This window comes from Mesoplodon mirus (assembly GCF_964341445.2).
Source record: "Mesoplodon mirus genome assembly, chromosome: 3".
Taxonomy (NCBI): domain Eukaryota; kingdom Metazoa; phylum Chordata; class Mammalia; order Artiodactyla; family Ziphiidae; genus Mesoplodon; species Mesoplodon mirus.
This window is the reverse complement of record NC_138978.1, coordinates 151,590,284-151,615,279: the sequence shown is the minus strand read 5'-3', so window position 1 is coordinate 151,615,279 and position 24,996 is coordinate 151,590,284. Positions and strand designations below refer to the sequence as shown.

At 38.8% G+C, this 24,996-nt stretch overlaps 1 protein-coding gene across 10 annotated transcripts in view; it reads left to right on the top strand.

Moving 5' to 3' along the window:
• NFASC (neurofascin) overlaps positions 1 to 24,996 on the top strand; it is a 186,007-nt gene that overhangs the window by 63,429 nt on the left and 97,582 nt on the right. The gene's annotated exons all lie outside the window — the stretch shown is intronic.

Here is a 24,996-nt window from a genome sequence, read left to right as displayed (position 1 = left end):
GTCTCTAATTCTGAAGCCCATTTTATGAACCACTACATAATTTTGTCCTCTCAGGTAATTAACAAGACAAAATATACACACAATATCATTTTAATGCATCTCTGTATAATTTAGGATTTGAAGACTCTTATAATGGCTTAGATAAAACAAGGAGATTAAATTTGGTATAAAATAATAAAACCCATGAACTGAGAGGAGATATAAATTCCATCTGAGCACAGATATTTCCCCCCCTAAGTTTCTTAGGAGATATGGTATAAAAGGAGACACTGTAAGTTGTATAGTTAACCCTTGTTATCTGAAAAAATGAAGTAGACTTCTTCCTCAAGAAGAACGTTTTTCTTTTTCCTATCATTAAACTGTAAGAGGAAACATGAAACAACTAATTGTGAGGGCAAAGCACTCTGTGATTCAACTAGGGTTGTGCTGCTAGGCTGAGAGACCCTTCCTTTCTCTCTGCTCGCAGGGTGGGCAGCACGGCTCATGGGGCCAGAAGCCAGGAGGGAGAGGCAGGGAGGGAATGGAGAGACCAAGTGCAGCCGGTGTGCTCTGCATCTCTGTCCAGATATGTGAGATTTGGGCATCGCAGGACGAGCTGAGCACCTGATCTCCTCCCAGGAGCCTGACTGGGTCCTGTGTGGTTCATGGATTTCTGAGAGGTCAGATTGCAGGGGAGGAGAGAATACAGGCCCCTGTCCTTGGTGTTGGGGGAGGTTAAAAGAGGAGATGGGGGACTTCCCTGGTGGCGCAGTGGTTAAGAATCTGCCTGCCAATGCAGGGGACCCGGGTTCGAGCCCTGGTCCAGGAAGATCCCACATGCCACGGAGCAACTAAGCCCGTGTGCCACAACTACTGAGCCTGCGCTCTAGAGCCCACGAGCCACAACTACTGAAGCCCGCACGCCTAGAGCCCGTGCTCTGCAACAAGAGAAGCCTCCGCAACAAGAGAAGCCGCGCGCACTGAAACGAAGAGTGGCCTCCACTTGCCGCAACTAGAGAAAGCCATGCACAGCAACGAAGACCCAATGAGGCCAAAAATAAATAATAAAATAAATTTATTTAAAAAAAAAAAAAGAGGAGATGGGAGCCCTGGGGTTCAGGGGATTCTAAAGCTATTGGGAGATATGACCTTTAATCTTGGGTAGCTTCCAGTCTAATGGGAGAGGCACAGCCCCTGCCTTCGGACAGCTCCCAATATGATAGGAGAGGCACAGCTCCTGTGTTCATGAAGTCACCCTGAAGGGGAGTGACAGACCAGCCCCAGGGAGCCCCCAGGCTGATGGGAGAGATAGAAAGCACAGACATAGGAGAATAAATAAGAGCACAATGATCAAAGTTACCAAAACTATAAAAAAAAGTCACAGCCTTTCTGACTCCACACTGCCACCGGAGGACTCTGAAACCTTCGCTTCTTCTTGCCTTTTCCTGGCAAGCTGCAAAAGCAGCAAGTGCTCATCACATCTGTAAAATGGGAAGCCAGTGAAGTCAGTCATGTCAGAGATTGTGCCCGCCTTGGTTGAGCTGGTCTCCTCTGCCCAGGGCTTGTTTCAGGTGCCTCCTTATGACCCTGGCAGGAGGGAAGGAGAAGCTCCTGAACAGACAGATAGCTGGCAACACCCAGGCTGTCTCTCTGCTCCCCTCATCCAAATCCCAGCTTGGCTCACAACTCACACTCCGCTGCGCAGGCGAGGCTGGTGGCATGGGTTGGGCCAGTTCCCGCCTCTGGAGGACAGCTGTGCCTCTAGAGCACTGCCTAGCATGCGTTGTATTTGTCTGGCCATCCTTGGCAAAAATGGAATCCTTCTGTCTCCCTGCCTTTCCTCCCTAGCACCTCCCCTGGAGACCATGACTGCTGATGTCAGGCAAGAGAGAAAGAGAACTCGAGGTCTACTGAAGGCGATGTTGGATTAATCAGGAAGCTCTTGCTTTTGTCCCACAGATGACTTACATGTCACCTTGAGCAAATTCTCCTCCATTCCTTTTCTCTGCTACCAGGACCACCGTTTTCCCATCAATATTAAACTAAGGAAACATGGTGGACAGGAACGACCACATGATGTGAAATCATGAGACCCAGGTTCAATTCCTGGCTCTCCTGCTTCTAACTGTATGACCTTGCATAAGGCAAATCCACTTTCCCACAGATAAAGGATTTTAAAATTTTCCTTATTTTTTTGGCTGCGTCGGGTCTTAGTTGCAGCACACGGGGTCTTCATTGAGCCACGCAGGATCTTTCTTTATGGCATGAAGTCTCTTCATTGCAGTGCTCGGGCTTCTCTCTAGTTGTGACGTGCAGGATCTGTAGTTTGAGACACGTGGGTTCTCTAGTTGAGGCGCGTAAGCTCAGTAGTTGTGGCTCACGGGCTTAGTTGTCCTGCGGCATGTGGGATCTTAGTTCCCTGTCCAGGGATCAAACTCGCGTCTCCTGCATTGGAAGGCAGATCCTTTACCACTGGACCACCAGGGAAGTCCCCAGATAAAGGATTTTTAAAAATCACTTGAGCTTCAGTTTTCTTACCTGTAAGATGGAAATTATGACAGTAATGTCTACCATACTGGGAGGTTATGAGGGTCAATTATAGTGAATATGCTGAAATACTTTGACAATTTTAAATCATTTAATAACCAGTGTTATTTTTTGAAGGGGAGATAGATACCCTTCCCTTTCCTCCTCACATGGTTGTGGTGGTGATAATATTGAAAAAAAAGATCATATGTGAAAACAAAAAGTTTATTGAAATGTAAGAGATTCATATTAGCCAAAATAAATATTGAGTCCACACAGGTTTGAGAGCCTGAGCGGCAGGAACAGCTAATTCATGACCAATACTATGTAGGGCTGAGGGGGAGAAAGGATAAGTGGGAAACCAGGTCTCAGGCTCAGATAACCCAGAGTCTAGAAGGAGAAATAAGGCTAAGAGTCGTGGCAGTAATACATAATACTAACTGCTGCATTTCAGACTAAGTGCTGGGGAGGTTCAGAGGCCTATGTGGAGGAAATACCTTTTACTATAGCTACATGTATAAATGTATTTATTTATTCAGCAAATATTTTTGACCACCTTCTATGGGCTGGACACTGTTCTAGATGTCAGAAATATAATGGTAAATAGATAAAATCCCTGTATTTCAAGGAACTTACATTTTAATAGGGAAAGACAGGTAATAACCAAGCTAAAATAAGTAAAAATATGTGGTACATTAGGAGGTAATAAGTGCTAAGAAGTTATAAAATAAAGCAGGTAAGGACAGCGAGGGTTGTTGGGGCAAGATGGTTTGTAATTTTAGACGTGGTGACCAGGAATTCCTTACTGAGAAGGGAACATGGGAGCAAAGATCAGAGGGAGAAAAATAAGGTAGTAGACGAGCATGGTGGTGTGGACCAGGAGAAGAGCAGCAGAGGAAGCGAGGAGAGAGCAGATTCCTCTTCCAGGAAGAGGTGATAGGATTTGCTGATGCTCGGGGGCAGGGTGAGAGGGAGAGAGCGGAGTCAGAGATGACTCGAGGGTTTGTCATGAACACCTGGAAGAGCTGTCATTAAATGAAATGGGACTCCACTGTGCCGGTGGAGTGGGAGGAAGAAGGTGAGATCAGGAGCTGAGTTTTAGACTCTGAGACCCTTGTTAGAAATACAGTCGGAGGTGCCACGTCGGCAGTTAGATACGTGGGTCCAAAGTTTGGTGGAGAGGTCTGGGCTAGAGATGTAAAGCTGGGAGTTTTGAGCATACAGATGGTGTTTAATGCTGTGAGACTAGATGGGATCCCAAGGCAGAGGGGAGGAAGAGAAGACCTCCTGGGACCGAGCCTGGGGCACTCCAGCACTAGAAGTTGGGAGGAAGAGGAGGGTCCAGCAGATGAGATGGAGAAGGAGCAGCAATAAGGAAGGAGGAAAATCAGGAGATTGTGCTGTTCCAGGTGTCAAGTGAAGGAAGTGCTCCAGGGGGACAGAGCGATCACTTGTGTTGGGAGCAAGAAAGCTGAGAGCTCGGAGTTCATTCACCCCTGGACTTACACTATTGAGGTGACCTTGATAAGAACAGTTTGGGTTGAATTGTCAGGGGGAATCTTGACTGGTTCGGGTTTAAATGAAGTTTGGAGAAGAGAAATTGGAGGACGTAAGCGTGGGCAGGTCTGTAAGGATTTTTCCTGTAAAGGGAAGAGAAAGAGGGCCATAGCCAGAGGCAAGAGTGTGGGCAAGGGAAGGCTAATCCGTGGGTTGGGATAAATCACAGCATTGTAAGCTGGTGGGAAAGATCCAGTAATGATGAGGCAGGAGGAAGAGAAGAATTGCTGGAGCACTGTTGCTGAGTGGGCAAGAGGGGATGGGGTCCAGAGCACAGATGGGTCATCCACAGATATGGGAGAGAAGGTGAAACATACAACACAGAGGTAGGTGGGCAAATGGAGCGGTGGCACCTGTGGAAGTTCTTACTCCTTGCTTCTATTTTCTGTCAAAGAATAAACGTGGCCATCAGCCAAGAAATGGTGAGGGAATCCCAGTTGAAAAAAAATGAAGGGGAAGGGGAAAAAAAAGAGATGCAACCCCAGTTTCTTTCAAAACAAATAAAGTGTAAGGGAAATAAAGAGATGAAATTTACAGATTAAAAGAGACATAATTATCAGCTATCATGTGGACCTTATTTGGATTCTGATTCAAACAAACAGTAAAAAAAAATGGACATTTGTGAGCCCATTGGAAATTCAGACATTGAATGGATATTTGATAATAAAAGTTATTGATAATTTTGGAGGCGTGATGTTACTAAGGTTATGTTTTGTAAAAGGGTCATCTTTTAGAGATAGATGCCAAAAAATCACTATTTATAGATGAAATTATACAGTAACAGGGGTTTGCTTCAAAATAATCCAGTGGAGAAGTGGGGGAGAAGGGTGTGTGTGTGTTAGATAACGGGTGATTGGCCTTGGGTCAGTAATTGTCAATGTTGGCTGGTGTGCATATGGAGATTCACTCACCATACTTCATAGTACTTCATAATAAAAATTAAAACAAAGGAAAAAAGAATGGGGAAGGAGAGGTTGGGAGTTAAGAAGAAAAGGGAAGGTATGAATTGCCATTTGGGAGAGCAGATGAGGGGGAGATGCATTTGATTGTCCCATGCCATTAAAGGCCCACTTGAGATTCAAAAGCATGAATTAAAATGAAGCCAGACAGCATCGAGGTATGTATTTCCTCAGCCACGAGCAGCTATACACCTGGGGGCACAGAGTAGGTGAAGCGTTGTGGGATTAGCCAACCAAGTACAGGCATTGAGAATATCATCCTCCCATTGTGTTAATAAAGTCTTGGAGGACTGGGGTTCTGTCTTTGCTTCAGTGACTTCACAGCTAATTTGACTAGCTGATTCCCTAGCCCACCCACATGTTTTGACTAAAACTCAATACTCTATCGCAAGTACTTTAAAATGATTTATTTGGAGGTGCTAACTGGAGGGGGGAATATGGGGATATATTGTTTAATGGGTACAGAGTGTTAGTCTGGGAAGATGAGGAAGTTCTTAGGATGGATGGTAATGATGGTTGCACCACAAGGTGAATGTACTTAATGCCACTGAACCATACACAAAGCGGTTAGAATGGTAAATTTTATGTTATGTATATTTTACCAGTTTTTTTTTTTTTTTTTAAGATTTACTTGGTTGCATCTACAAGCAAAATAAAGTGGGAATAGAAGTGGTTTCAGTTGCCTTGTGTCTCATGCTCCTCCCCTTTGGTCCTAAGTAGCAGGTAATCTTGGTTTGTGAGTCCTCTCCCCATGTGCATGTGGCTGGGACAAGTGTGATATTAATTCCTCTCATGAACAATGTCAGATCCCCATTTTCTTTTTTTTTTTTATTGAAGTATAGTTGATTTACAATGTTGTGTCAATCTCTGCTGCACAGCAAAGTGACTCAGTATTACACATATATACATTCTTTTTTTAATATTCTTTTCCATTATGGTTTATCCCAGGAGATTGGATATAGTTCCCTGTGCTCTACAGTAGGACCTTGTTGTTTAGCCATTCTAAATGTAATAGTTTGCACCTACCAGCCCCAAATTCCCAGTCCATCCCTCTCCCTCCACCCCCCCGCCCCGCCCCGGCAACCACAAGTCTGATCTCCTGTGAGTCTGTTTCTGTTTTGTAGATAGGTTCATTTGTGCCATATTTTAGATTCCACACATAAGTGATATGATATGGTATTTGTCTTTCTCTTTCTGGCTTACTTTACTTGGTATGATAATCTCTAGTTGCATTCATGTTGCTGCAGATGACATTATTTTGTTCTTTTTATGGCTGAGTAATATTCCATTATATATATGAACCACATCTTCTTTAGCCATTCGTCTGTCGATGGACATTTAGGTTGTTTCCATGTTTTGGCTGTTGTGAATAGTGCTGCTATGAACATAGGGGTGCATATCTTTTTGAATTATAGTTTTGTCCAGGTATATGCCCAGGAGTACATTGCTGGATCATATTTTTGGTTTTTTAAGGATCCTCCATACTGTTTTTCATAGTGGCTGCACCAACTTACTCCCACCAACAGTACAGGAGGGTTCCCTTTTCTCCACACCCTCTCCAGCATTTATTGTTTGTAGAAGGTTTGATGATGGCCATTCGGACCAGTGTGAGGTGATACCTCATTGTAGTTTTGATTTGCATTTCTCTAATAATTAGTGATGTTGAGCATCTTTTCATGGGCCTACAGGCCATCTGTTTGTCTTCTTTGGAGAAATAGAAATAGAAAAAGACCTAAATAGTTAGGTCTTCTGCCCATTTTTCTATTGGGTTGTTAGTTTTTTTTGTTGTTGAGTTGTATGAGCTATTTCTATATTTTGAACATTAAGCCCTTGTCAGTTTCCTCATTTGCAACTATTTTCTCCCATTCCTTAGGTTGTCTTTTAGGTTTTTTTATGGTTTCCTTTGCTATGCAAAAGCTTGTAAGTTTGACTAGGTCCCATTTGTTTTTGTTTGTTTTTATTTCTATTGCCTTGGGAGACTGACCTAAGAAAACATTGGTATGATTTATGTCAGAGAATGTTTTGCCTATGCTCTCTTCTAGGAGTTTTATGGTATCATGTCTTATATTTAAGTCTTTAAGCCATTTTGAGTTTATTTTTGTGCATGGTGTGAGGGTGTGTTCTAACTTCACTGATTTACACGCGGCTCTCCAACTTTCCCAGCACACTTGCTGAAGAGTGGTTTTTTTCCCCCATTTTATATCCTTACCTCCTTTGTCGAAAATTAATTGACCATAGGTGTGTGGATTTGATTCTGGGCTCTCTATATTCTGTTCCATTGATCCGCATGTCTGTTTTTGTTCCCATACCACAGTTTTGATTATTGTAGCTTTGTAGTATTGTCTGAAGTCTGGAGAGTTATATCTTCTGCTTTGTTTTTGTTCCTCAGGATTGCTTTGGCAATTCTGGGTCTTTTATGATTTCATATAAATTTTTGGATTATTTGTTCTGGTTCTGTGAAAAATGTCATGGGTAATTTGATAGAGTCAGATTCCCATTTTCAGTTGTTACCTTGTTCTGTGAAGCGTGTCGTTGAGGCCCAGTTGGGAGTCAAAGACTCAGGGTGTTTCCCACATCCCTGATGATGGCCCTGCCTTTGTAGAGTGCTGCCCTCACCCCCTCCTGTCTACCAGTTTATGATCTTTTCCAAGTCTCTTCCATCTGAAGCAGGAGCCTATCTTTCACTGGAGCATTTCTTCCTAGGTTCTAGTCACAGAAGTAGGGGTCCAATTGCTATGACATACCTACTTTATCTTCTTTAAGAAGAGTTTTCTATAAATCAAAACATTTCTCTGGCAAGGTTATGTTACCATTACAAATTTGTCTCTCATTCATGGTATATTTTAAAACCAAGACATATGGAATATATAAACCAAGTGTAATTATACCCCTTTCCCCCCTTGGGCATAATGACAATTTTCTGATATAATCACAAAGAGAACTTTTAAAAGAAATCCAGGGCCATTCACAAAGTAGCAGTTGGAATGTTGCTTTATTGCTGTGAACTAGGCTTCCACGTGGCATCAAAGGAGTGTGGGCTCTGGAGACAACCACCAACCTGGGTTTGAGTGTTGGCTCTGCCACTCACCAGCAGGCAAGTTTTTGTGGGTTTTTTTGGATATCATTAGGCTTCAGATTTATAATGTGTAAAATCAGGATAATAATGCCTTCCTTATAGGAATGTTGTAAGGATTAAAAGTGATGGTTAGTGTAAGAATGGATGTCTGTTCTTAATTTGCCCTCATTGCTGCTTCCTGTTTTAACATACATGGTTGAGAAAGGATTAGAACGTAGATAGCTGTGTGATAGAGAGATCATTGAACATCTCTGAGCGTTATTCACATTTCTCATCTATTTCTGCATCACTTTTCTCATCACATTGAATGATGGAATTCAATTAGAGATTTCTGAGATCCTTTCATTTTAGGTAATCTAGGATTCCTTTGACCCACTGGAACAGAGTTTTGTGGGGGAGAACCTCAGGTACACAGAACTGGATTAATTATAATCCTTGGTTCATGATTCATTCTCATCATTGGTCCATGCTGTTTTTCTTCTCTCTTTTATTCCTTCTCTCCCTCCTTCCCCCCTTCCTTCCTTCTTACCTTCCTTCCTTGCTACCTGCTTTCCTTCCTAATTGGCTATCTTTGTACCTACTTATCTATAGTAATATTGTAAGTACCTGCAAATCTACCACCTACAAAAAGTAGGACTTTGAGAATAGCAAATATCTAATCTTATGGTCCCACTACACCCATTCAGCTGTTCTCTCCACCTCCCCCACTACCAGGAGTAATCATTATCTTTCTTTTTTAGTTGTAGTAAGATATACATGACATAAAATTTACCATTTAAACCATTTTTAAGTGTGCAGCTCTGTAGTGTTAAGTACATTCACATTGTTGTACAACTAGTCTTCAGAACTCTTTTCATCTTGCAAAACTGAAAGCCTGTATCCATTAAAGAACAGCTCCGCATCCCTCCTCCCCCTGGCAACCACCATTCTGCTTATGTTTCTATGAAATCTGACTACTTTAGGTACCTCATATAAGTGGAATCATACAGTATTTGTCCTTTTGTGACTGACTTATTTCAATTTACATAGTATCCTCAAAGTTTATCCATGTTGTAGCCCACGTTAGAATCCCCTTCCTTTTTAAGGCTGAATAATATTCCATTGTTTGTTTATACTGCATTTTGTTAATCCATTCATCTGTTGATGAAAGCTTGGGTTGCTTCCACCTTTTGGCTCTCTTAAATAATGCTGCTGTGAACATGGGTGTGCAGATATTTCTTTGAGACCTTGCTTTCAATTCTTTTTTATATATACCCAAAAGTGGAATCGCCAGATCATATGATAATTCTGTTTTTAATTTTTTGAGGAACCACCAGGCTGTTTTCCATAAAGGCTGCACCATCTTACATTCCCACCAGCAATGTAGGAGGGTTCCAGTTTCTCCACATCCTCACCAACACTGTAATTTTCTGTTCCTCTTTCAGCACTTGATATCATCAGATTTAGTAATTTTTGCAAATTGAATGAGTGTAAATTGGTATCTCATTATGGTCTTGATTTGCATTTCCTAATCATCAGTATGTTTATTCGCCATCTTTCTATTGGATTGTTTATCCTCCTATTTACTTATAGAACTTATTTATATATTCTTGATAGTAATCCTTTGTCAGATGTGTATATCCAATAGCTTCTCCTAGGTTTTAATTTGTCTTTTCCCATACCTTAAGAGGTTTTTCCCCAAGCCGGGTCTATTGGGGTATAACTTAGATAGAATAAAATTCACTTTTGTTAGGTGTACAGTCCTATGAATATTACAAACACATACAGTTATGTAACCACCACTGTAATAAAAATACAGAGCATTTCCATCATTCCATAAAGTTCTCATGTACCCCTTTTTGGTTAATCTTCTCCCCTCCAATCCCAGCTTCTGGTAACCACTGATCTTTATTATGTCCCTAGAGTATGCATTTCCTAAAATGTCATATAAATGAAATCATATAGTATGTAGTCTTTTGAGACTGGCTTCTTTTACTTAACAATGCACTGGGGATGCCTCTGATTTGCTGCATGTATTAGTAGATCATTTCTTTTTATTGGTAAGTAGTATTCCATAGTATTATGTACCACAGTTTATTTATCCACTCGCCTATTGATAGATATTTGGCTTATTTCTAGTTTTTGGCAATTATGAATAAACTTGCTATAAATATTCACATGTAGGTTTTTGTGTAGAAATATATATTCATTTCTCTTGGGTGATACCTAGGAGTGGGATTACTGGGTTATATGGTAACTGTATGTTTCACTTTCTAAGAATCTGCCAAACTGTTTTCCAAAGTAGGTGTACTATTTTTTTATTTCCACCAGCAATGTATGCAAGTTTCAGTTCACATCCTCACCAGCACATGGTATTGTAAGGTTTTTAGTTTTGGGGGTTTTTTGAGCAATTATTCTAACAGGTATATAATGGTATCTCATGGTATCTCATTGTGGTTTTAATTTGCACTTCCCTAATGACTAAGGGTGTTGAACATCTTTTTGAGTGCTTATTTGCCAAATATATCTTCTTTGGTGAAGATCTGTTTAGATCTTTTGCTTATTTTTTATTGGATTGTTTGTTTTCTTATTATTCAGTTGAGAATTCATTGTATATTCTGCAACCAGCCCTTTATCAGATTTATGTTTTTCAAACATTTTCTCTCAGTCTGTGGCTTGTCCTTTTGTTCTCTTAGCAGTGTCTTTCCAGTGGCCGTGCAGGCCCCCCTAGCCTCTCCTGGTTGTTCCTCCCCTTACTATGCAGCAGGCAGAGCTGCAGGGGCCCACTTGATGCTGGCCTCCCCACTATCACCAGCAATCACTCTGGGCACATTTTTTAATTGAAGCATAATTGATGTACAATATTGTATAAGTTACAGGTGTACAATATAGTGGTTCACAATTTTTAAAGGTTATACTCCATTTATAGTTATTGTAAAATATTGGCTATATTCTCTGTGTTGTACAACATATCCTTGTAGCTTATTTTATACGTAATGGTTTGTACCTCTACCCCTATACCCTGGGCACATTTTGAAGATAATGTTTCTCCACATTGTTTACTGTTCTGTTTGACTGGTCTAACTTTGCTGAAACTGCGAGTGAGAGTGCTCACATCTGTCTTGAACTCTCCAGAGTGAATGCCCATCTTTCTTGCATTTAGAGAACCTCTTTTTCCTCTTGCTGATGGCTTCAGAATGCAGGTCCAGCTGTACTGAAATAACAGTGTCGGATTTTAGTGGGATTTTTTTTTGCTCATTTGGAATCTGAGACCCACTTAGTGAAGCAAGTTATCAAGGAAGGCTAACAAATCTCTCTTCTTGGAAATGCCATTTTTGAACACTCATGATGCTCTTAGCACTGGGCAATTTGTTCTGAGGAGCAATAGCTTTTAAATACATCTAGGTTTTAGAAATACTGTCAAAATTCTGTAATCTGTGCTAGCCTGTAATGAGAATACGTTAAAAAATTATTTCCATCCAGTTTGTATTACTTTATATGATAGCAGATTTTTCTTTCCTAATTTGTTTTCCTATGCCTAACATTAAGTTGAATCTGCCAAAAGAAAGAAATGAGATATAAAAATTGGAAATGAGGAGATATTATAATTATTTACAGATGATATAATTATTTACAGGAATTCAAAAGGAATCAACTGAAAACTATTTTTAATTAATTTTTAAATTTTGAGGCAATTATAGATTCATATGCGGTTTCAGCAAATAATACAGAGAGATCCCTTATACAGTTTGCCCAGCTTCCACCAGTAGTAACAACTTAGAAAACTAGGATATTGACGATATACTGTCAAGATAAAAAACACTTCCATCACTACAAAGATACCTCTTGTTGACCTTTTATAGCCATACCCACCTCCTCCCATCACCACCCCCCTTCCTTAACCCGTGGCAACCACAAATCTGTTCTGCATTTCTATAATTTTGTCATTTCCAGAATGTTATATAAATGGAATTACACACTTTAACCTTTTGGGTTGACTTTTTTCACTCAGCATAATTCTCTGGAGATTTATCTAAGTTAATGTATGTTTCAGTAATGTATGTTCTTTCCTTTTTATTGCTGGGTAGTGTCCCATGTTGTGGACGTACTGCTGTTTGTTCAACCATTCAGCCATTAAAGGATACCTGGGTTGTTTCCAGTTTGGGGCTATTATGAATAAAGCCACTATAAACATTCTTGTACAGGTTTTGGTGTGAACATAGTCTTTATTTCTCTGGGATAAATGCCCAGAAGTGCATTTGCTGGGTTACATGATAGTTACATGTTTAGTTTTTTTTTTTTAAGAAACTGGCGAACTGTGTTCTAGGCTGGATGTACCATTTTACATTTCCACCAGCAATGTACGAGTGATCTAGTTTTTCCACCTCTTGTCAGCATTTGCTGTTGTCACTATTTTTTATTTTAGTTATTCTGATAGATGTGTAGTGATATCCCACTGGGTTTTTCTTTTTATTGTGGTTTTAATTTGCATTCCCCTGATGGTTAATGATGTTGAATGTCTTTTCAAGTGCTTATTTGCCATCTGAATATCTACTTTAGTGAAGTGTCTTTACCATGACTTTGGCCATGTCCTAATTGGGTTGTTTGCATCTTTACTGCCGAGTTTTTCGGTTCTTTATTTTATATTCTAGTTATATTCTATGACAGAGAGCTAGTTCTTTGTCATATGCATGGTTTCTCCCACTCTTATCTCCTGAAAGGCAAAGTTTTAAATTTTGAAGTCTAGTTTATCAATTTTTGCTTCTATGGATCTTGCTTTTGGCATCAAATCTAAGAACTGTTTGCCTAGATTTTCTCTTGTATTTATTCTACAAGTCTTATAGTTTTACATTTTAAGTCCACCATCCATTTGGAGCCCATTTTTATATAAGGACTTGGGTTAAGAATTTTTTTTTTAGCCTGTGGTTCCTATGCATGTCCAATTCCTCCAGCACCATTTATTGAAAAGGCTATTTTCCTCCATTGCTTTGGCCTCTTTGTCAAAAATCAGTTGAGCATATTTGTGTTGGGCTATTTCTGTGTTTTCAATTCTGTTCCATTGAACTATGTGTCTATTCCTCCACCAACACCACATAGTTTTGATTACTGTAGCTATATAATGAGTCTTTCTATTGGGTAGCCTGCTTTTTCCTATTTTCTTCTTTTTCAAAATTATTATACCTATTCTAGTTCTTTTGTATTTCTGTATAAATTTTAGAATAATCTGTCTACATCTACTAAAAATCTTGGGATTTTGATAAAGATTGCTTTAAACCAGTGTATCAATTTGGGGAGAATTTGCATGTTTACTGCATTGAGTCTTCCAGTCCATGAACATGATATGTCTCTCCATTTATTTAGATCTTTAATTTACTTCATCAGTAGTTTTCAGCATACAAGTCCTGTACATGTTTTGTTCATTTTATACTTAGTTATTTATTTTTTTGAGGGACTGTAAGTGGTATTTTAAATTTTTTCATGGGTTCATTGCTTATATACAGAAATACAGTTGATTTTTGTATGTTTACCTTGTATCCTGAGACTTTGATGGCTCCAGTTCTAAGACAATTTTTTGTAGTTTCCTTGGGATTTTTTACATAGACCATCATGTTATCAGTACATAGAAACAGTTTTATTTCTTCCATTCTGACTTGTACGCCCTTTATCTCCTTTTCTTGTCTTATTCTAATGGCTAAAACGTCCAGCACTATGTTGAATAAGAGTGGTGAAAGTAGACATCCTTGCCTTGTCTCCAGTTTTAGAGGAGAAAACATTCAGTTTTTCACCATTAAGTATAATGTTAGCTGTGGATTTTTATAGATTTTTAAAAATCAAGTTGAGGAATTTTCTCTCACTTCCTATGTTTCTGAGACTTTTTTTCTTTATCATGACTGGGTGTTGAATTTTGTCAAATGCTTTTTCTTCATTGATTGATATGGTCATGTGTTTTTCTTCTTTAGCTTGTTAATATGATAGATTACATTGATTGATTCTAGAATATTAAACCAGCCTTACATCCCTGGAATGAACCCTACTTGGTCATGGTGTATAATTCTTTTTATATATTGCTGAATTCTATTTGCTACTATTTTGTTAAGGATTTTTGTATCTATATTCATGAGAGGTATTATTGATCTGCTAATTTTTTTCCTTCCTTCCTTCCTCTTTCTTCCTTCCTTCCTTCCTTCCTTCCTTCCTTTCTCTCTCTCTCTCTTTCTTTCTTTCTTTCTTTCTTTCTTTCTTTCTTTCTTTCTTTCTTTCTTTCTTATACTGTCTTCATTTGATTTTGGTATCAGGATAACACTGGCTACATCAAATGAATTTGGAAGTGTCCTCTCCTCTTCTATAGTTTGGAAGAGATTTTATAGATTTGGTGTTGATTATCTTTAAGAGTTTGTTAAAATTCTCTAGTGAAAGAATCTGGGCCTGGAGATTTCTCTTTGGGGAATTTTTAAATTATGAGTTCAATTTCTTTAATGATTATAAACCTATTCAAATTACCTAGTACCTATTGAGGACTGTGGTAGTTTGTGTTTTTCAAGGAATTGTTCCATTTCAACTAAGTTTTTTAATTTATGGGTGTGGAATTGTTCATAGTATTTTCTTAGTATTCTTTTGATGTCTGCAGGATCTGGAATGACATTCGCTCTTGTCATTCCTGATGTTGGCAACTGTGTCATCTCTCTTTTTTTTCTTCTTCAGTTTTGCTAGAGGTTTGTCAATCATATTAACTTTTTCAAAGAACCAGTTTATTTCATTGATTTTTTTCTATTGTTTTTGTTTTCTATTTCATTAATTTCTGTTTTTTATTTCTTTCATTCTGCTTGCTTTGGGTTTATTTCGCTCCTCTTTTTCTACTTTCTTGAAGTGGGACCTTATATTACTGATTTGAAACTTTTCCTTTTTTTTAATGTATGTATTTAGTGCTATAAATTTCCCTTCAGCACTGCTTTAGCTGTGTCCCACAGATTTGGATATATTGTATTTTAATTTTCGTTCAGTTCAATGTATTTTTTTAATTTCCCTTGAAGCTTTCCCTTTGAATGTTGAATTATTTAGAAAATAAAATTCAAAATAGTGGAATTCAAAATTAATATAAAACAATTCTTTTTTTTAAATTTTACTTATTTATTTTTTGGCTGTGTTGGGTCTTTGTTGCTGCGTGTGGGCTTTCTCTAGCTGCAGCGATCGGGGGCTACTCTTCATCGCGGTGCACGGGCTTCTCATTGTGGTGGCTTTTCTTGTTGCAGAGCACGGGCTCTAGGCACATGGGCTTCAGTAGTTGTGGCATGTGGGCTCAGTGGTTGTGGTTCGCAGGCTCTAGAGTGTGGGCTCAGTAGTTGTGGCACACGGGCTTAGTTGCTTCATGGCATGTGTGATCTTCCCGGACCAGGGATCGAACCTGTGTTCCCTGCATTGGCAGGCGGATTCTTAACCCCTGTGCCACCAGGGAAGTCCTTAAAACAGTTCTTTAAAATAGCTTAATGAAAGATCAAATGCATAGCAATAAATATAACAAGAATGTATATAATCTATATGAGAAAACTTGAAAATGTAGTTGAAAAACCCCAAAGAAAATTTAAACAAATTTAAGGTATGTCACGTTCTTAAGTAGATTCAACAACATAAATATGTCAATTCTCTCTAAGTTAATTTATAATTTTAATATGATTTTTTTAAAATACCATCTGATTAAAAAAAAAAAACCTAGAGAATCTGATTTTGTAGTTCATGTGAAAAAAAAAAGCAAAAATAAACAGGAAAATTCTTAAAAATCAAATCAAATAAACTACAGTAATTAAAAGTGTATGGTACCTGCGTATGAAGAGATAAATAGATGAGCGGAAGAGAAAATCCAGGAATAGACCCAAACACATAAGGGGGTTTAATACATGAAAACAAAAAAGGCATTTCAAACCAAAGGGTAAAATGTGAATTCTTCAGTACGTGGTGTTGGGAAAGCCATCTTATATATTTATAAAGTTATAGTCCTCCCTCCTATGATTTCAAAGTAATTTCCAGATGAATAGAAGATTGAAACATAAATATTAAACTATAGAAATGCTAAAGAAAACATGGGAATACTTAAAAATATTCTTGAAAGAAGAGGCCTAAGTATGACAAAAACAATGACAAAAGACCTATAACTATGAAAAAACTTTTTTTTTGCATGGCAAAAACACCATAAATAAAGTCAGGATAAAAATAATGATATGGACAGTTTGCAGCTACTCTTATAAATAAAAAGGTAATTTTCCTAAAAAATAAAGAGTTCCTTCAAACTGATAAGAATAAACCAACTACCCAGTAGAGAACTGGGCAAAGAATACAATAATTCAAAGAAAAGAAAAGTGTTCAGCCTCACTATAATAAGAGAACCACAAAGGGACACAATTTCTGTGCATCAGATGGTTAAAATTAAAAAATAATAATAACAACAGCATGTTGGAGAAGGAAAACAGGAACTTTTATAAATTGCTGGTGGGAGTTTAATTGTGAAAACTTTCATGGAGAACAATTTAGCCACATTCCCTTTGACCTAAGAATTCTGCATCCAAGAATTTATCCTAAAAATAATCTTGCAAATGAGAGAAATCATATTTATCCAAAGATATGTATTGCAGCAATTTTCTACATCCAGGGATTACAAACATCCTAAATGTCTATCAGTAGAGGGTTGAGTAAATTATTATATGTTCATACAGTGGAATACTATACAACTGCTAAAAGTAATAAGGCAGTTTCATATGAACTAATATAGAAAGACATCTAAGATATTAACTGAAAAAGGCAAGTTAGGAGAAAATCTGTATAGTATACTATAATTTTTAAAATGTATCTGTGTGTGCATGGACGTCTCTGGAAGGATACACAAGAGACTGGTAAGAGTGGCTGGTGGGGGAGAGGGGCTCAGTGGGACTAGGAAGTTGCAGGACAAGATTGGGAGGGAAATTTACTTATATATACAATACTTCTACTATACACTCTTGTATCTTTTGAGTTTCATATCATGTGAAGGGGTTACCTATTCAAAAAACAAAGTAATTTTTTAAATGTTTAAGTAAGAACCTCAAGCAAGAGACAGAGACAGAGAGAGTTCTTGTTCCCTGAGCTCAGACTAAATATCCAGAGGGAGGGAGCACATGAACCAGGACTCGGGAAAAGTTTGACTTTGTACTTCTTCAGAAACAGGCATTTATAGAATCATGGAATTCCAAGGTGAAAAAGTCTTAGAGAGTCCCCAGACCCACTTTTCTTCTGTGGCAGAGGAAGGACAATCTGAGAATGAACATTTGCTGAGAAGAGATCTGTAGATACTCTCCAGGCAGACATTAAGATATGAATGCCGAGAGAGAGCAGGTGTCTGACCTTCTGGAACCTGGAGGCAGTGCCTGAGACGCCCAGCAACCTGGCCATGGTCCCCACCCAGCTGGGCCTCAGAGCTGCTCTTCTTGCAGCTTGCAGGGTATCAGGTGTCTTTCTTGATCCCTGATCATCCCCAGAGCATCAGGTGTCCCTCCTGGAACCTTCCTATCCCTGGGTCAGCTGGAGAGTCTAGACCCTGGGTTTGAAGACGCATTTAACCCTGAAGTCCTGTGAGTGATGATAGAGGTATCAGGGTAGTTGCAACCTCACTCGTCTTTGAGGCTTTTCTGTTTCTCTCTCTTGATATCTGTCTATCTATCTTCAAATCACAGTTCTCAGTGGATCCTCACAGCAACCGCATAGGGCATATCTGATCCCCAATTTTCAAATGACAGCAAAATATTTATACAAAGATTTGTTTTCCAAGTACTTTTCTCATTGCAGCCCCCCATTAACCTCATATAGGCAAGGAAAGTTTTATTAATGCAGATATAAAAGAGGAGAATATTAAAGAGGCAACTCTGAAATAATGAGCCTTTGGGCTAAGAACATGTGGGCTTGAATCCTGACTCAAAGGATTCTTTACACTTATTTCCTCCAGGGTAACGTGGGGATAATAATATCTATATCCTTGGTCACCATATAGGATTGTTGTTAGGATTAAATGACTGTGGTTCTAAAGAGTTTCAAGACATTCTAAGATTTCTCATTTCTCAACCTGTTCTATCATTTAAAGTTTATTTTTATTTTGAAAATGTGTTACAAAGAAGAGAGAATAATATAATGAACCTGATGTATCTGTCACTCTCTTCAACAGTGATCAGTACCAGGCCAGTCTTGTCTCAGCGATACCTCTACCCACTCCTCCCTCTTTTGCTTTATTGACCAGATTTTCAAATAGTAAAGTGTATTCCTAACATCCCTAAAAGGTGACTCACGGGTTATTTGGGGTTTTAAAGAATATTATTAGGGATTTATAAGATTTAAATGTTTAAACACATTTGTTATGTTTCAACCTATTGTAGTCATGATCCTGTTTTTTTTTGGTTTTTGTTTTTTGTTTTTTGGTACACGGGCCTCTCACTGTTGTGGCCTCTCCCGTTGCGGAGCACAGGCTCTGAATGCGCAGGCTCAGCAACCATGGCTCACGGGCCCAGCCGCTCCGCGGCACATGGGATCTTCCCGGACCGGGGCACAAACCCATGTCCCCTGCATTGGCAGGTGGACTCTCAACCACTGCGCCACCAGGGAAGCCCCATGATCCTTTTTAATGCTCAATTTGACCAGGGACACCTTATGCTGGGTAGCTTCCAAGTCCCTTTGGCATAACTCTAATAATCTTTTTTTTTCTTTTTTTAACATCTTTATTGGAGTATAGTTGCTTTACAATGTTGTGTTACTTTCTGCTGTATAACAAAGTGAATTAGCTATATGTATACATATATCCCCATATCCCCTCGTTCTTGCATCTCCCTCCCACCCTCCCTATCCCACCCCTCTAGGTGGACACAAAGCACCGAGCTGATCCCCCTGTGTTATGCAGCTGCTTCCCACGAGCTATATCTGTTTTACATTTGGTCGTGTGTATATGTCAATGCTACTCTCTCACTACGTCCCAGATTACCCTTCCGCCTCCCTGTGTCCTCAAGTCCATTCTCTACGTCTGCGTCTTTATTCCTCTCCTGTCCCTAGGTTCCCCTAGTCTGAAGTCAGAGAGCCTGATTCCTCCAGCTGTGTTTTTCTTTCTCAAGATTGCTTTGGCTATTTGGGGTCTTTTGTGTTTCCATACAAATTGTGAAATTTTTTTGTTCTAGTTCTGTGAAAAATGCCATTGGTAATTTGATAGGGGTTGCATTGAATCTGTACATTGCTTTGGGTAGTAGAATGATTTTCACACTGTTGATTCTTCCAATCCAAGAACATGGTATATCTCTCCATCTGTTTGTATCATCTTTAATTTCTTTCAACAGTGTCTTACAGTTTTCTGCATACAGGTCTTTTGTCTCCTTAGGTAGGTTTATCCCTAGGTATTTTATTCTTTTTGTTGCGATGGAAAATAGGAGTGTTTCCTTAATTTTTCTTTCAGATTTTTCATCGTTAGTGTATAGGAATGTAAGAGATTTCTCTGCATTAATTGTGTATCCTGCTACTTTACCAAATTCATTGATTAACTCTAGTAGTTTTCTGGTAGCATCTTTAGGATTCTATATGTATAGTATCATGTCATCTACAAACAGTGAGTTTTACTTCTTTTCCGATTTGGATTCCTTTTATTTCTTTTTCTTCTCTGATTTCTGTGGCTAAAACTTCCAAAACTATTTTAAATAATAGTGGTGAGAGTGGGCAACCTTGCTTGTTCCTGATCTTAGAGGAAATGTTTTCAGTTTTTCACCACTGAGAACAGTGTTGGCTGTGGGTTTGTCATATGTGGCCTTTATTATGTTGAGGTAGGTTCCCTCTGTGCCTACCTTCTGGAGAGTTTTTATCGTAAATGGGTGTTGAATTTTGTTGAAAGCTTTTTCTGAATCTACTGAGATGATGATATGGTTTTTATCCTTCAATTTGTTAATATGGTGTATCACGTTGATTGATTTGCATATGTTGAAGAATCCTTGCATTCCTGCAATAAACCCCACTTGATCATGGTGTATGATCCTTTTAATGTGCTGTTGGATTCTGTTTGCTAATATTTTGTTGAGGATTTTTGCATCTATGTTCATCAGTGATATTGGCCTATAGTTTTCTTTTTTTGTGACATCTTTGTCTGGTTTTGGTATCAGGGTGATGGTGGCCTTGTAGAACGAGTTTGGGAGTGTTCCTCCCTCTGCTATATTTTGGAAGAGTTTGAGAAGGATAGGTGTTAGCTCTTCTCTAAATGTTCGATAGAATTCGCCTGTGGATCCATCTGGTCCTGGGCTTTTGTTTGTTGGAAGATTTTTAATCACAGTTTCAATTTCAGTGCTTGTGATTGGTCTGTTTATATTTTCTGTTTCTTCCTGGTTCAGTCTCGGAAGGTTGTGCTCTTCTAAGAATTTGTCCATTTCTTCCAGGTTGTCCATTTTATTGGCATAGAGTTGCTTGTAGTAATCTCTCATGATCCTTTTCATTTCTGCAGTGTCAGCTATTACTTCTCCTTTTTCATTTCTAATTCTGTTGATATGAGTCTTCTCCCTTCTTTTCTTGATGAGTCTGGCTAATGGTTTATCAATTTTGTTTATCTTCTCAAAGAACCAGCTTTCAGTTTTATTGATCTTTGCTATCGTTTCCTTCATTTCTTTTTCATTTATTTCTGATCTGATCTTTATGATTTCCTTCCTTCTGCTAACTTTGGGGTTTTTTGTTCTTCTTTCTCTAATTGCTTTAGGTGTAAAGTTAGGTTGTTTATTTGAGACGTTTCTTGTTTCTTGAGGTAGGATTGTATTACTATAAACTTCCCTCTTAGAACTGCTTTTGCTGCATCCCATAGGTTTTGGGTCATTGTGTTTTCATTGTCATTTGTCTCGAGGTATTTTTTGATTTCCTCTTTGATTTCTTCAGTGATCTCTTGGTTATTTAGTAGTGTATTGTTTAGCATCCATGTGTTTGTATTTTTTACAGTTTTTTTCCCTGTAATTAATATCTACTCTCATAGTGTTGTGGTCAGAAAAGATACTTGATATGATTTCAATTTTCTTAAATTTACCAAGGCTTGATTTATGACCCAAGATATGATCTATCCTGGAGAATGTTCCATGAGCACTTGAAAAGGAAGTATATTCTGTTGTTTTTGGATGGAATGTCCTGTAAATATCAATTAAGTCCATCTTGTTTAATGTGTCATTTAAAGCTTGTGTTTCCTTATTTAATTTCATTTTGGATGATCTGTCCATTGGTGTAAGTGAGGTGTTAAAGTCCCCCACTATTATTGTGTTACTGTTGATTCCCCCTTTTATGGCTGTTAGTATTTCCCTTATGTATTGAGGTGCTCCTATGTTGGGTGTATAAATATTTACAATTGTTATATTTTCTTCTTGGATTGATCCCTTGATCACTATGTAGTGTCCTTCTTTATCTCTTATAATAGTCTTTATTTTAAAGTATATTTTGTCTGATATGAGAATTGCTACTCCAGCTTTCTTTTGATTCCCATTTTCATGGAATATCTTTCTCCATCCCCTCACTTTCAGTCTGTATGTGTCCCTAAGTCTGAAATGGGTCTCTTGTAGACAGCATATATAGTCTTGTTTTTGTATCCATTCAGCCAGTCTATGTCTTTTGGTTGGAGCATTTAATCCATTCACGTTTAAGTTAATTATCGATATGTATGTTCCTATTACCATTTTCTTAATTGTTTTGGGTTTGCTTTTGTAGGTCTTTTCCTCCTCTTGTGTTTCCTGCCCAGAGAAGTTCCTATAGCATTTGTGGTAAAGCTGGTTTGGTGGTGCTGAATTCTCTTAACTTTTGCTTGTCTGTAAAAAATCTGTAATTTCTCCATCAAATCTGAATGAGATCCTTGCTGGGTAGAGTAAGCTTGGTTGTAGGTTTTTCCCTTTCATCACTTTAAATATGTCCTGCCACTCCCTTCTGGCCTGCAGAGTTTCTGCTGAAAGATCAGCTGTTAACCTTACGGGGATTCCCTTGTATGTTATTTGTTGCTTTTCCCTTGCTGCTTTTAATATTTTTTCTTTGTATTTAATTTTTGATAGTTTGATTAATATGTGTCTTGGCATGTTTCTTCTTGGATTTATCCTGTATGGGACTCTCTGCGCTTCATGGACTTGATTGACTATTTCCTTTCCCATGTTTGGGAAGTTTTCAACTATAATCTCTTCAAATATTTTCTCAGTCCCTTTTTTTCTTCTTCTTCTTCTGGGACCCCTATAATTCGAATGTTGGTGTATTTAATGTTGTCCCAGAGGTCCCTGAGACTGTCCTCAATTCTTTTCATTCTTTTTTTCTTTATTCTGCTCTGCAGTAGTTATTTCAACTATTTTATCTTCCAGGTCACTTATCCATTCTTCTGCCTCAGTTATTCTGCTACTGATTCCTTCTAGAGAATTTTTAATTTCATTTATTGTGTTGTCCATCGTTGTTTGTTTGCTGTTTATTCTTCTAGGTCCTTGTTAAACATTTCTTGTATTTTCTCCATTCTGTTTCCAAGTTTTTGGATCATCTTTACTATCATTACTCTGAATTCTTTTTCAGGTAGACTGCCTATTTCCTCTTCATTTGGTTGCTCTGGTGGGTTTTTACCTTGCTCCTTCATCTGCTGCATATTTCTCTGTCTTCTCATTTTGTTTAACTTACTGTGTTTGGGGTCTCCTTTTTGCAGGCTGCAGGCTCGTAGTTCCCGTTGTTTTTGGTATCTGCCCCCAGTGGGTGAGGTTGGTTCAGTGCCTTGTATAGGCTTCCTGGTGGAGGGGACTTGTGCCTGTGTTCTGGTGGGTGGGGCTGGATCTTGTCTCTCTGGTGGGCAGGGCCGCATCTGGTGGTGTGTTTTGGGGTGTCTGTGAACTTCTTATGATTTTAGGCAGCCTCTCTGCTAACGGGGGCAGTTGTGTTCCTGTCTTACTAGTTGTTTGGCATGGGGCATCCATCCCTGGAACTTGCTAGCTGTTGGGTGGAACTGGGTCTTAGCATTGAGATGGAGATCTCTGGGAGAGCTTTCGCTGACTGGTATTACATGGGGCTGAGAGGTCTCTGGTGGTCCAGTGTCCTGAATTCGGCTTCCTACCTCAGAGGCTCAGGCCTGACACCAGGCTGGAGCACCAAGAGCCTGTCAGCCACACAGCTCAGAAGAAAAGGGAGGAAAAAGAAAAAGAAAAAAAGAAAAGTTATTTACATAAAATAATAATAATAGTTTTAAAAGAAAAGAAGAGAGCAACCAAACCAATAAACAAATACACCAATGATAACAAGCGCTAAAAACTAAACTAAGATAAACATAAATATCAGAAGCGAATCAGTCGCAGACAGCAAACCCCAAGTCTACAGTTGCTCCTAAAGTCCACCACCTCAATCTTGGGAACATTCATTGTCTCTTCAGGTATTCCACAGATGCAGGGTACATCAAGTTGATTGTGGGGTTTAATCCGCTGCTCCTGAGGCTGCACAGAGAAATTTCCCCTTCTCTTCTTTGTTCGCACAGTTCCCAGGGTTCAGCTTTGGTTTGGGCCCCAACTCTGCGTATAGGTCGCCCTCAGGCATCTTTTGGGAAGTCTGAGGTCTTCTGCCAGTGTTCAGTAGGTGTTCTGTAGGAGTTGTTCCACATGGAGATGTATTTTTGATGTATTTGTGGGCAGGAAGGTGATCTCCACGTCTTACTCCTCCGCCATCTTGAAGGTCCCCCCAACTCTAGTAAACTTTGACGCTTTGTTTGCTTTATGGTGTGACAAGATGTTCTAGGCTCATCTTATATATTTGCTGCTTCAGACCCTTCTCCAAGGAAGCCTGATTTCTTTGGGGGGGATGGTATATAGAGTTCATAATCTGATTGCTAGGGGTACTCATTTCTTCCAGGATGATCCTTGTTTCTAGGCCTTGCTAGGCAGTGTGTGTGTGTGTGTGTGTGTGTGTGTGTGTGTATGGATGGATGTAACATAAAACATATGGAGTTCATCCTGATACTCCCAGTTCACAATCAGGACTACAAAATTTTAACCTGATCTCATCGAGCTTACATTTGTATGTTCTTGCAATAGGAAACCCTTGTTTTTCAGTAATATAAATATTATTACTCATTTGGTTTATCCCACAATACACATACAAAAGTCTCAGAATAACAACAACAATAATAATACCATAGCTTCATCAATAATATGATTATTGAAAACAGTTTAGGATTTTGGGGTGGGGGGAATGGAGCAGTTCTTTTTATTCTTAGGATATATCCCTCCAAGGATATACAGTCAAATTACTGTGTTTTAATTTCTCTGTGTGTAGTTATGCCAACCAGCTGGACATACAGACTCATTTGCTACACTTTCATTTTAGGGATTTCTTTCAAAAATATTGTTCCTTATAATTATGTCAGATATTTACATGTTCCAAAGCAAATCCACAAAACAAGGTATCTTCAATATCCCTGTTCCCTCCACCTCATTCCTCCCCCTCCCTATAAGTCCTTTAAATTTTATTTTATGCTTTATCCTTTTATTGTCTTTTCAGAATATAAGAGAATACATATATATCTTTGCATTCATTCTCCCTTTCTTAAATAAATGGTAGCATATTAAGCACACTTTTTCCTGTCATGTTTTTTTTCACTTGACAATAATCCTGTAGGTCACAACTTGGGCATGATATAAGATATATTTCAAAAAGATTCCTAGAACTGAGGCTACTGGGACAAAGAATAAATGCATACTTATTTTGATAGATACTGCTGCATTCCCCTCTACAAAGGTGGATGTGACCATTTTCTGCAGACACGTTTTAATGTTAAAGCAAATGATTAAGTGAGATATGTTATCTGTGGTGAGAAAGGCTAAATGTTTGCCCTAAAGGACCGGACCTGGGACTTGAACCCTTGAAATGCCAACTAATAGTCTAGTGGTCTGACCTACTGTCCTGTAC